This window comes from Octodon degus, unplaced genomic scaffold, assembly GCF_000260255.1.
Source record: "Octodon degus isolate 3935 unplaced genomic scaffold, OctDeg1.0 scaffold00080, whole genome shotgun sequence".
Classification (NCBI taxonomy): Eukaryota; Metazoa; Chordata; class Mammalia; order Rodentia; family Octodontidae; genus Octodon; species Octodon degus.
Window position 1 is genome coordinate 5,860,813 of NW_004524656.1, and position 10,457 is coordinate 5,871,269.

The following is a 10,457-nucleotide window of genomic DNA, read 5'->3' on the forward strand; positions in this document are numbered from 1 at the left end:
ACCTGATTTCGAATGCACCTCACCCCTACATGACCTGGGTAAGCATCTAGAATTCTGAGAGGCTGTCTCCTTATCTGTAAAAGGGGGTTCCTATACCTAGCAGAGGGGCTGCTGAAAGAACAAAGGCAACAGAGTTAGCAGCAGTCTGGCTTCAGAGTGCGTGAAATGTCCCTGTTGCCTCACCCTGGGCCACACGACCCATCCCCTCTGCGGCTCCCACCTCCCTCCAGGCCATCGCCTTTAAATAAAAGACGATCCACCTGGGGGAAGGAAGCAGCAATCACAGAGATGGAGAACAGACCCATAAGCACAGCTGCGGCTGCTAAAGCTGCTGATGGAAAACCTTGGCGGGCAGAGCTAGGCCCAAAGGAGGGTGCTGCAGAGAGGCTCCCCCTTGCCCAGAGCCGAGAACCAGGTGGACAGGAGGCATCTCAGTTACTTTTTATTCTCGTCACTGGGACAAATACCCGATGCTCAAATTGAAGGAAGGAAAGGTTTATTTAGCTCACGGTTATTGGAGGTTTCAGTCCATACTCAGCTGGCTCCAAGGCAGAGAGCAACCTTTCATGGTGGCAGCAAAGAGCTGAGTGAAGGGAGGGGCAGCAGCTGGGGCAGCTAGCTGGCCTCTCTCCCCTCCTCACATTGTAATGCAGATTACCTGCCTCAGGGTAGGTGCAGCACCCACAGCCGCAGTAATCAGTCACAAACTCCAGAAGCGCCCCTTGCTGCAGGAGACTTTGGGGAGACACCTAGACACAAACTGTAGCAGAAGAGGAAGGGCAAGCTGTGCCAGAGGAGGGATAAAAGCACAGTGCAGATCGGCACAGACTAGATGAGGGCTGATGTGGCCCAGCTAGGGATTTCTCAGTATTCTGTGAAGCTAAAAGTCCCTTACTGGGGCTGGCAAAATAGCTCAGTGGATTAAAGCACCTGCACGCAGGCTCAGGGGCTGGGGGTTCGATCCCCAGGCCTGCTGTGCTGGCCCCACTCCCCGGGGCGCGCTGAGATGGTAATTGAGACTGGGTGTGGGGCCAGGGAGAGTTCAGTAGAATAAGAACCTGCCTGGCAAGTGCAAGGGCTTGAGTTCAAGCCCTGGTTCTGAAAAAAAAAAAAAAATGTGCACGCCTGTAATCCTAGCTCTTGGGAGGCTGTAAACAGGAGGATCACTGCAAGTCCGATCTAGTAGTGAGGCCCTGAACACCCTGTAGACCCTTCCCTAAAATACAGAAATAAAAAAAGGATCAAAGTTCTTCAAATAACAGTCACTATGGATGACTCTAAAAGTCCCTCACAAAAATAAATAAATACATAAATAAGTAAAGTTCATTCTGTAAAGCAGTTTTAGTCACAAGCAAGTTTGCACAGAAGCACCAAGTTCCCGGGAGCTCGCACACTCCGCCTCCTGCACCAAGAGCTGCTTGTACCAGAGTGCAGACCTCCTGCGGCCAGGGGCCCTGCACTGGTCCTCCGTGGGGTTTGCCGTGGGTGGTGTACATCCTAGGGGTCTTCACAACTTCACGTGGTCGTGCTACGTGTCCACCACTATCGTGTCGCAGCGAATCATTGCAACGCTCTACAAAGTCAGTGCTCTGCTTGTCTTTACCCCTTCCTCCTCTCAAGCCCAGGAGACACACACCTCTCTAACTGGCTCCATTTTTTGTTCCTTATCCGAATGTCATATGGTTGGAATTAAACAGTGTGTGGCCTTTGCAATTGGGCCTCTCTCATTTCCTAATCTCGACCTAAGGGTTCTCTATGTGTTTTCATAACTTGATAGCTCATTTCTCTTTAGTGCTAATATTCCATGGCTTAGATAATACTTTTTCTTAACATCCAAACAATTTGAATGTTCCCCGATGTTACAATTATATTTTTAGAACACAGATTGGAACTATGACTAAGCCAGCAGTGCCTTCTATGTAGCATAGTCATAATGACCTCTGCATCAATCATTCACATTCCATATTTTTCTGATAAATAAAATCCAAAATGTCAGTGCTAGCTTCGCCCAGCAATTAACACACTCCAAGGGTGGGCAGCCTACAGTGAGGGACACTATAGGAACTGGACAAGTATCTAAGGATCTTGAGTTGGGCACAGGATTAGACAGATTTGTATTTTCAAAGATCACTCTAGCTAGCTCTTCTAGAGCAAAGACCAGAAATACACATGAGGACTGAGAGAAGAGCTCTGCTGTCAGAGGAAGGGAACATAGGGCAAGTTCTTGTGCTTATGATAGTGTCACCATGAACCCCAAATAATCCCCTCCATCTCTGTCTCTCTATCTCTAGCTCTTTTTCTCCCTCTCTCCCTCTGTCTCTCTAATTTTCCTAATTCCCCTAGGCCTGAAGAAAGCCTTCTGGAGACGGCAGGCTGGGCTTCAGGAGTCAAGGACAGGCACACTGCAGAAGGCGCTTCAGCAGCTTCACCAAGCCAGCCTGGCTCTGGAGGCCATCAGAAGTCAAGAACAATGCAAATACAATACATTCCACCATCATCACGGTAATCATTCACTCCAGACAGAATGAATTGAGGGCACATTAAAACCCCTAAGTGATTCCTGTCAAGCGCAAGGGCCTGAGTTCAATCCCCGGTTCCGCCAAAACAAAAACAAAACAAAACCCCTAAGTGAATGTTTGATGGTGACAAAACAGGCATAACCTTATAGACTCCCCACAGATTGCTTATTAATTACAGAAGGAACGGGTTTTGTTTTATGTATTTAGTACATGGTCTACAGGGTCTCTCTATATAGATTCAACTCATAGTGATCCTTCCTGTTTTTTAGTCTCCCAAGTGGTGGGATTAAAGATGAGTACCACCACACCCAGTCTCATTCACCCTATCAGTGCGCCCCAGGGATGGGACCAGCAGGGCAGACCAGGGATCAAACCCTGGCCCCTGCGTCTGCCTAAGCAGGCGCTTTAATCCACTGAGCTATCGGGCCAGCCCTGAGAAGAAACATTTTTGATCCCACAGTTGGGAAGCCTGGCAGACTCAATCTCACACAACTGGTCAAAATTCATTTCACTAGTAATAGCACAAAGTGCTACTCGGGACCTGGGGTAGGGGACCAGATGGGTACAGTCACTTCAGTGGCATTTACTACCTCAAATGCATGAGCCAAATATGCTTATGAAGAACTACCGGATGACCCAACTAAGTGACAGCCCAGTACTTTTAAAAATGGGACTGAAATGACAGTAGGAAAGGATTCATAGTAAGCTGACTGAGGAAAATTTGGAAAATATGAATGACATATGTTGCATGTGCTACTGTCTCTATGGTACAGGGAGCAGGTACACTAAATATCCTGATTTAGATCTAAAATGCCCCTGTCCCCCAAAAACCTTGTGTGTTCAGAGGTTGGGCCTTTGGAAAGGGTGGAAGCATAGGCTGCCATTCTCATCTGTGGCTTCCTCCACCAAGGGGGTCAGAGCTGAACATGCAGTGAGGAGAGGGGGTCCATTCGGAAGAGGTGGGGGAAGCCAGAAGAGCTTTCTGGTCCCCAGCTCCTCCTTCCCTCCCTGCTTGCCCTGTGGATTAGGCACCTTTTCCTCTCCTACCCCGTTTTTGTCTTGGCACTAGTTGGCTGTGGACTGAAGCAGCCATGTGCCGAAATAAACCTCTCCTCTTTAGTCACAGTCGCTGAGTGTTGTGTCCAGCTATGGGACAGTGACTAAGACACTGTCGGGGTCCTGTTTGTGCCTCAAATTGCTCCCCAGAAATACTCAAGAAACTGACAATATTGGTTGTCTCAGCACTGCTTTTGATGTTAATCTTTTCATTCTCTTTGTTTTTTTGGCGGAACCGGGGATTAAACTTAGGCCCTTGGCACTTGCCAGGCAAGCGCTTTTCATCCTCTTTGAATTTTTTAAATTATTTATATGTGTTAATAAATTTTTTAAAAACTTAAGTAGCCTTCAAATTAAAATTCAGTGGGGCTGGGGATTTGGCTCAGCGGTGGAATGCTTGCCTAGCAAGCTGGAAGCCCTGGGTTCGGTCCTCGGCACCAAAAACAAAATATAAACCTCCCCTAAAAAACAATTCAACCAAAAAAATACAGTAAAATCAAAAAAGACCAAAAACAAACAAGGCAACGGCAAACTAAAATTCAGTGAAAGAAAGCAGACACAAAGAGTATGCATTAGATAATTCCACTTATATAATTGCTAAACTAGGCTAAATCAATCTATGTAATGAATGTCAGGCTAGGAGACTCCCGCATCCCAATTTCAAAACATTTCAAAGCTACAAAAACCAAAACAGTATGATACTGACTTAGGACAGATATATAATCATACAGAACAGTGCAATAAAATTAAGAGTGTGGAAATAAATCCATATGGTTTGGTTTTCTTTGGTTTTTGCAGAACTGGGGATTGAACTCAGGCCTTTGCACTTGCCAGGCAAGCACTTATTCTACTGAGCTATCTCCCCAGCCCCCAACCCATATGTTTATCATGAGTTAATTTTTTCCTTTTTTTATACTCGGAATAGCATTTTTCATGAGCACATGTTTATGATGCATAATGAACACATCTGTCATGGAGAGTCCACACATACACTCCACGTACTCCATTGCATCAGCCTTCAGCAAACATGCCAAGATCCTCCAATGAGCAAAGGCCCTTCCTCAGCAAATGGAACTGAAGCTTTGTGCAGCGGCAGTGCCGTAGCCAATGAGGTTTATCCGAGGCATGATTATTGCTAATTGAAACAAATGGAGCTGGGACAGGTGGAAATCCACAAGCATTAGGGTAAAGTTGGATATCTGTGTCACACCATACACAAAAATTAACTCAAAATGAATCAACACCTAAATGCAAAGGCTGGGACTATAAAACTTTTTGGCAACAATAAGGATAAATCTTCATGACCTTGGATTTGGCAATGGATTCTTAGATACAACAAAAGTATAAGCAACCAAAGAAAAATTAAATAAGCTGGACTAAGCTAAAAAGCATATTGAAACATCATGCTAAAGAAGAGAGGAGGGAATATGTGCTGATCTAAGGAAATAATTAGGTTTGGATGAGGTCATGTGGGTGAGGCCCTGATCTGATAGGATTAGTGTCCTTATCAGAAGAGACAAGAGACTCAGGAGAACTCTTTGATCTCACCCATCCCCTACAAGAGAACACAGTATATAGCAATTTATAAGCTGCTCATCTGAAACCAACTTGGCCAGAACTTTTTTTTTGAAAGGAAAAGGAGATATGTTGAGGATCCAACCCAGGGCCTGTACGCACTAGGCAAGCACTCTACTACTGAGCTATATTCCCAGCACTTTTTATATTGTTTTGAGACAAGGTCTCACTAAGCTGTTCAGGCTGTCCTTGAATTTGTGACCCTCTTGTCTCAGCTTTCTGAGTATCCAATTAATTATGGTGTCACCAACCTTGAGAACCATGAGCAAATAGAGGGGCTTGCTACATAGTTCAGGCTGGCCTTGAACTCACTGTGTGGCCCAGGCTGGCCTCCAACTTATGGCAATCCTCCTGCCTCAGCCTCCCAAGGGCTGGAGTTAAAAGCACGTGCCACCACACCTGCCTAAGAAAACGAATTTCTGTTGAAAACACTCAGTCTGTGGCATTTCACTATGGCTACCTGAGAAGACTAAGACACTAACACAGAAAAGGTGAGAAAATATCTGTGACCTCTAAAGTGTAAAAGTGTACAGCATCCAGAATATATTAAAAATCTTGCAACTTAAGAACAAAAAGAAAGCATAATGAAAATGAAGTTGAGGGAAAATAAACCACCAATTTCTAAAAAACAAAAAAAAAAAAATAGAACAAAAAGATTAACAACCCAATTTTTTTATGGGCCAAGTCTTGACAAGACATTTCTCCAAAGAAAAATGTGCAGGACCGTAAAGCACATGAAAAGATACTCAATACTATTAATCATTCTCAAAATGCAAACAAGGACCACAATGAGGTAACACCTCACCCTGCATAGGATGGCAACAAGGTTTTAAAAGGAAAGAAGGAAAGAGAAGGGAACGTTGATGAGGATGTGAAGACCTTTGCCTATGCACTGCCAGGAGAATATACAACTATGTGGCCTCTGGGCCAAACAGCATCTCTGCAGAAAGTTAAACATGAAATTTTCATACAGCCTAGCAATTTCTCGCTTAGGTCTGTACCTGAGAGGATTGAAAGCAGCTATTCAAACAAGCACTTGAGGGGCCAGGGAGATGGCTCAGTAGAATAGGCGCTTGCCTGGCAAGTGCGAGAGCCTGAGTTCAATCCCCAGTTCCGCAAAAAAAAAAAGCACTTGAACATGAATTTCAGAGCAGCCATGTGCACAAACATGAAAAAGTGGTGACAACCCAAAAGTCTATCAACAAGTGAATCTGTGACATGGAGTGCATACACACAGTGGATATATATATATATATATATATATATATATATATATATATTTTTTTTTTTTTTTTTTTTTTTTTTTTGGTGGAACCGGGGATTGAACTCAGGCCCTTGCACTTACCAGGGAAGCGCTTATTCCACTGAGCCATCTCTCCAGTCCAGTGGAGCAGTATTGACCCTCACATAAAACAATAAAGTACAGACTCGCACAACAGGGTGGATGGGGCTTGAAATATTGTGCAAAGCAAAACATCACACAGGAAAGCACACACAGCCATGCTGTGTGTGCCAAACTTTCGGAATAGGTGAATCCTAGAGATAGAAAGCTGACTGGTGGCTGTCAGAGGCGAGGGACAGGACAAGGAGAAGGGAAGTGACTTTACTGTATACAGAACGCCCTTCTTTCTTCTTTTTGAGAAAAACCCTCACTGTGTAGTACAGGCTGGTCTCAAACCCACAGCACTCCTCCTGCCTCAGCCTCTCAAGTTCTGGGATTATAGATGTGCATACCATGTCTAGCTCTCAAAACAGTACTGGCTGGTCAGTTGGTTGGTTGGCTTGGTTGGTTGGGCTGGATGGTTGATTGGTGTAATAAGTAAGTACCCTACTACTGAGCTATGTTCCCAGCAACCCAGCAATCAGAGGGGTTTTTTGGAGAGATTAAAATGTGTTGGAATTTGATAGAGGTAGCACTTGTACACTGTTATGAGTATATAAAATGCCACAAAGTTGTGCACTTTAACTTGGGTGATTTTACATGGTATGAATTTTACCTTAATAAAAAAAAAAGGAAAAAGATCAGACTGAGGCTTTGCCATACCCTGGAAGTAGCTGTTCAGCTCAGCTTTTTGGGCTGGGTGTGGTTGGGCTTATGACTATGTGAAGATTCACGGGCTCTGTGCGGTGCAGTGTCAGCCTCAGTGCACTTTAGACTCCAATAATGGAAGTTTTGTTCTTGTTTAAAAGCAAGATTTGTTTTGTCTTGCTTTGTTTGTTTGTTTGCTTGCCTGCTTTCTGTGAGACAGTGTCTTGCTAAGCAGTTCAGGCTGGCCTCGAACTTGCTAGTGTAGCCCAGGCTGGCTTCAAACTCAGAATTCTGGGATTACAGGCATGAGCCACCAGGCCTGGCTTTAAAAAGAAGTTCTTTAGGCACTGAAGATGGTAACAATAATTTGCATCCAGGGCCAGGGCCAAGGCGAAGACAGGGAGAGGCAGATCATGCAAGTACGGGGTCAGATTCTATCTTACTTTCAAATATTGATATTTTATACCTTGGGCTTTGGAACATTCATTGTTTTTTAATATTATCATTAAAATATTATTTATCTTGGGGCCAGGGAGATGGCTCAGTGGAATAAGTGCTTCCTTGGCAAGCACAAGGGCCTGAGTTCAATCCCCAGTTCCGCAAAAAAAATATATATATATACATATTATTTATCTTGTTTACTGAGGTTTTGGCATCTGCTCTTCTGCAGCTGGAATATGTGTCCCTTCAAGAATCATATATGGAATACTCTCATTTCTCTTCAGATCGTATAAATCTTTCACCTTTTACTAAAGATTTCCGTGGAGAGAAACAATTATGAGTTTTATCTCAATTTTTTGAGGCCTCACTTTTTGAGCAAGGCTATCTATTGTGTTTCAAAATAAAATACCGCGATGTGTCTGGCTGTAAAATAAATAAATAAAATGAATCATATATGGGAACCCAACTAGGCAGCGATGGGGATGGGCAGTGAGGCCTTGGGGTGACCAGGCCACAAAGGCTCCACTCTCACACCTGGGCCAGTGCCCTTGTGGAGGAGCCCTCCGCTGGGTGAGGGTCCCGCGCACTGCGCGGTCTGTGAAGAAGGAGCCTGCCTCAGAGCTAAACCTGTGCTGCTGCTTCAACCTTGGACTTCCCAGCCTCTACAACTGGGCTTATGAATTGCCTTATCTAGCATACTTTAGTATAGCATCCAGAACGGACTGAAATAGCTTATTAACCTGTTTGGTTTTGTTTTTCGGTCTGCTCTTTTTTTAATGAGATACCTGAGGCAGGCTACTTTCTAAGGAAAAGAAGCTTAATTTGGGGTCATGCTTTTGACGGTACAAGGTCCAGAGACCACACAAGGTACTGGCCTTCTCACTGGCAGCTTCCCAAGATGGCCCAGGGCAACACATAGCAAAGGAGAGGAAGCAAACAGATGTGTATATGTATATATTGATCTGGTCTCCTTCCGCTTCTTATAAAGCTATAGGATTCATTCCTGGAGGTTCCACCCTTAATTACTTCTTATAATCTTAAATGCATTTTTTTTTTTTCTTTTTGAGACAGAGGATCACTATGTAGCCCAGGTTGGTCTTGAATTTATGACACTCCTTCTACCTCAGGCTCCCAAGTACAAGGAGTAGAGGCCTGTGTCACCGTGTCCAGCCAACTCTAACCATTTTGTAAAGGCTTCATCTCTAAACATTATAGACACATTATGCTTCCACCTTCACAATGGAGATCAAACTTTGACACACTGAAGCCTTTGGAAAGACCAATCTCATAAGCCCTGAAAAGTTCAACTTTCTCTAGTCCTGGCCCTAAATTTCTCTTGAAGAAAGCAGCCAGTCAGTCAGTACCATCATGGTGGTGAGCTCTACCCTCGTTTGCTCTTTATAGTTCCAACCCCAGAGAAGCCTCAGGAACACAAATGTACATGGGCAGCTAGTACAAATAGGAGCTTTCTGAAGTGACTACGTCAGCCTCAAGTAGCACAAACAAGACCCCTGCCCTTCTCCTTGATTCCCCACTCAGTTTCCCAAATCCACAGCCTCCAACCCCCCTGAGTAGGGCTGTGTCACCAGGACCCCACACTGCTCACTAAGAAACTGGGTACATGCAGTAGCTGGAGCTCAGAATAGGGGCTTTCAGAATAGGGGATTTCTGAACACACCTAAAATAAAAGGCTTACTGCACTCCCATAATCCTTAGCAGCATTTGCTTCTAGGCATCTGAGCAGAAGATGAAAGGGAGGACGTAGCATAATCTCCCCAACACGCTCTTCCTTGCACTCTTGGAGAATTCATTTATGGAATCAGAGCCTCCCATCATGATACAGCACTTTGTCTTGGATTAAATATGAACTGTTCAAATAAACAGATCTTATGAAGCAGAGTATTTTTTTTAATATAGCAACAACATTCTCCATCATGTGGTCAGGTTAACATATAATAATTTAACATTTCCTATTCACTTAACAGAGGTACATTCTATGAAAGGAAAAATAAAATCTTAAAGATCTGTAATATTAGAACAGATAGAAACCTGTAAATATATATATATATATATATATATATATATATATATGTGTGTGTGTGTGTGTGCATGTGTGTGTGTGTGTATAATATACTGTGTGTGATAGATGTATATGTTTTACTGCAAAATAGGACTGTTTTAGTTACCTGCTCAGCTATGAGACACAATACCAAACACCCACAAGCTATAGGAGAAAGGTTTCTCTTGGCTCACAGATTGCAGAGGTTTCAGTCCACAGTCTGGGTCCTAGGCAGGGTGGCACAGCAGAGAAGGCCTGCTCAGGACACAGCGGTCAGAAAGTAGAGCGAGGACAAGGGAGGAAGGAGAAGGTGGACCCTTCAGGCCACATGACTATGAGGCCCTCCTTCCACCAGGCTGCGCCTCCCAGCATCACACTGAGCTCTAAAGTCACCAGTAGATTAAGCCATTGACAAATGTCAGGTCCCCATGATCCAATTCATTCTCAAAATCCCCATCTATGAGTACACAATGCTATAGGGTGACACCCAGATATAAACCACAACAGGGACCATACTATAGGGTAATGTAGTCCAACAGAAATTTCTAGTGATGGAGATGTTATATCCCTACTGTCCAATATGGTAGCCATTAGCCACAATGGTCTATTTGCAATGTAAACACAGCTAATGTGTCAAAGGAACTGAATTTCTAATTCTATTTTAATTCATTTAAATTTAAGTGTATTGTCCGGGGAGATGGCTCAGTGGAGTAAGCCCTTCCCTGGCAGGTGCAGGGACCTGAGTTCAATCCCCAGTTCCACAAAAAAAAAAAAAAAA

General features: G+C 44.0%; 1 non-coding gene and 1 pseudogene across 1 annotated transcript; both read left to right on the forward strand.

Annotated features, from left to right (window-relative positions):
• Positions 1-4,653: 4,653 nt before the first annotated feature.
• On the forward strand, positions 4,654-4,776 carry LOC111818134 (annotated as a pseudogene).
• A 3,108-nt stretch (positions 4,777-7,884) lies between these two features.
• LOC111818137 lies at positions 7,885-8,003 on the forward strand. The gene has a single exon (XR_002822201.1). It is a non-coding gene; the product is annotated as a U5 spliceosomal RNA (small nuclear RNA).
• Positions 8,004-10,457: the final 2,454 nt, after the last annotated feature.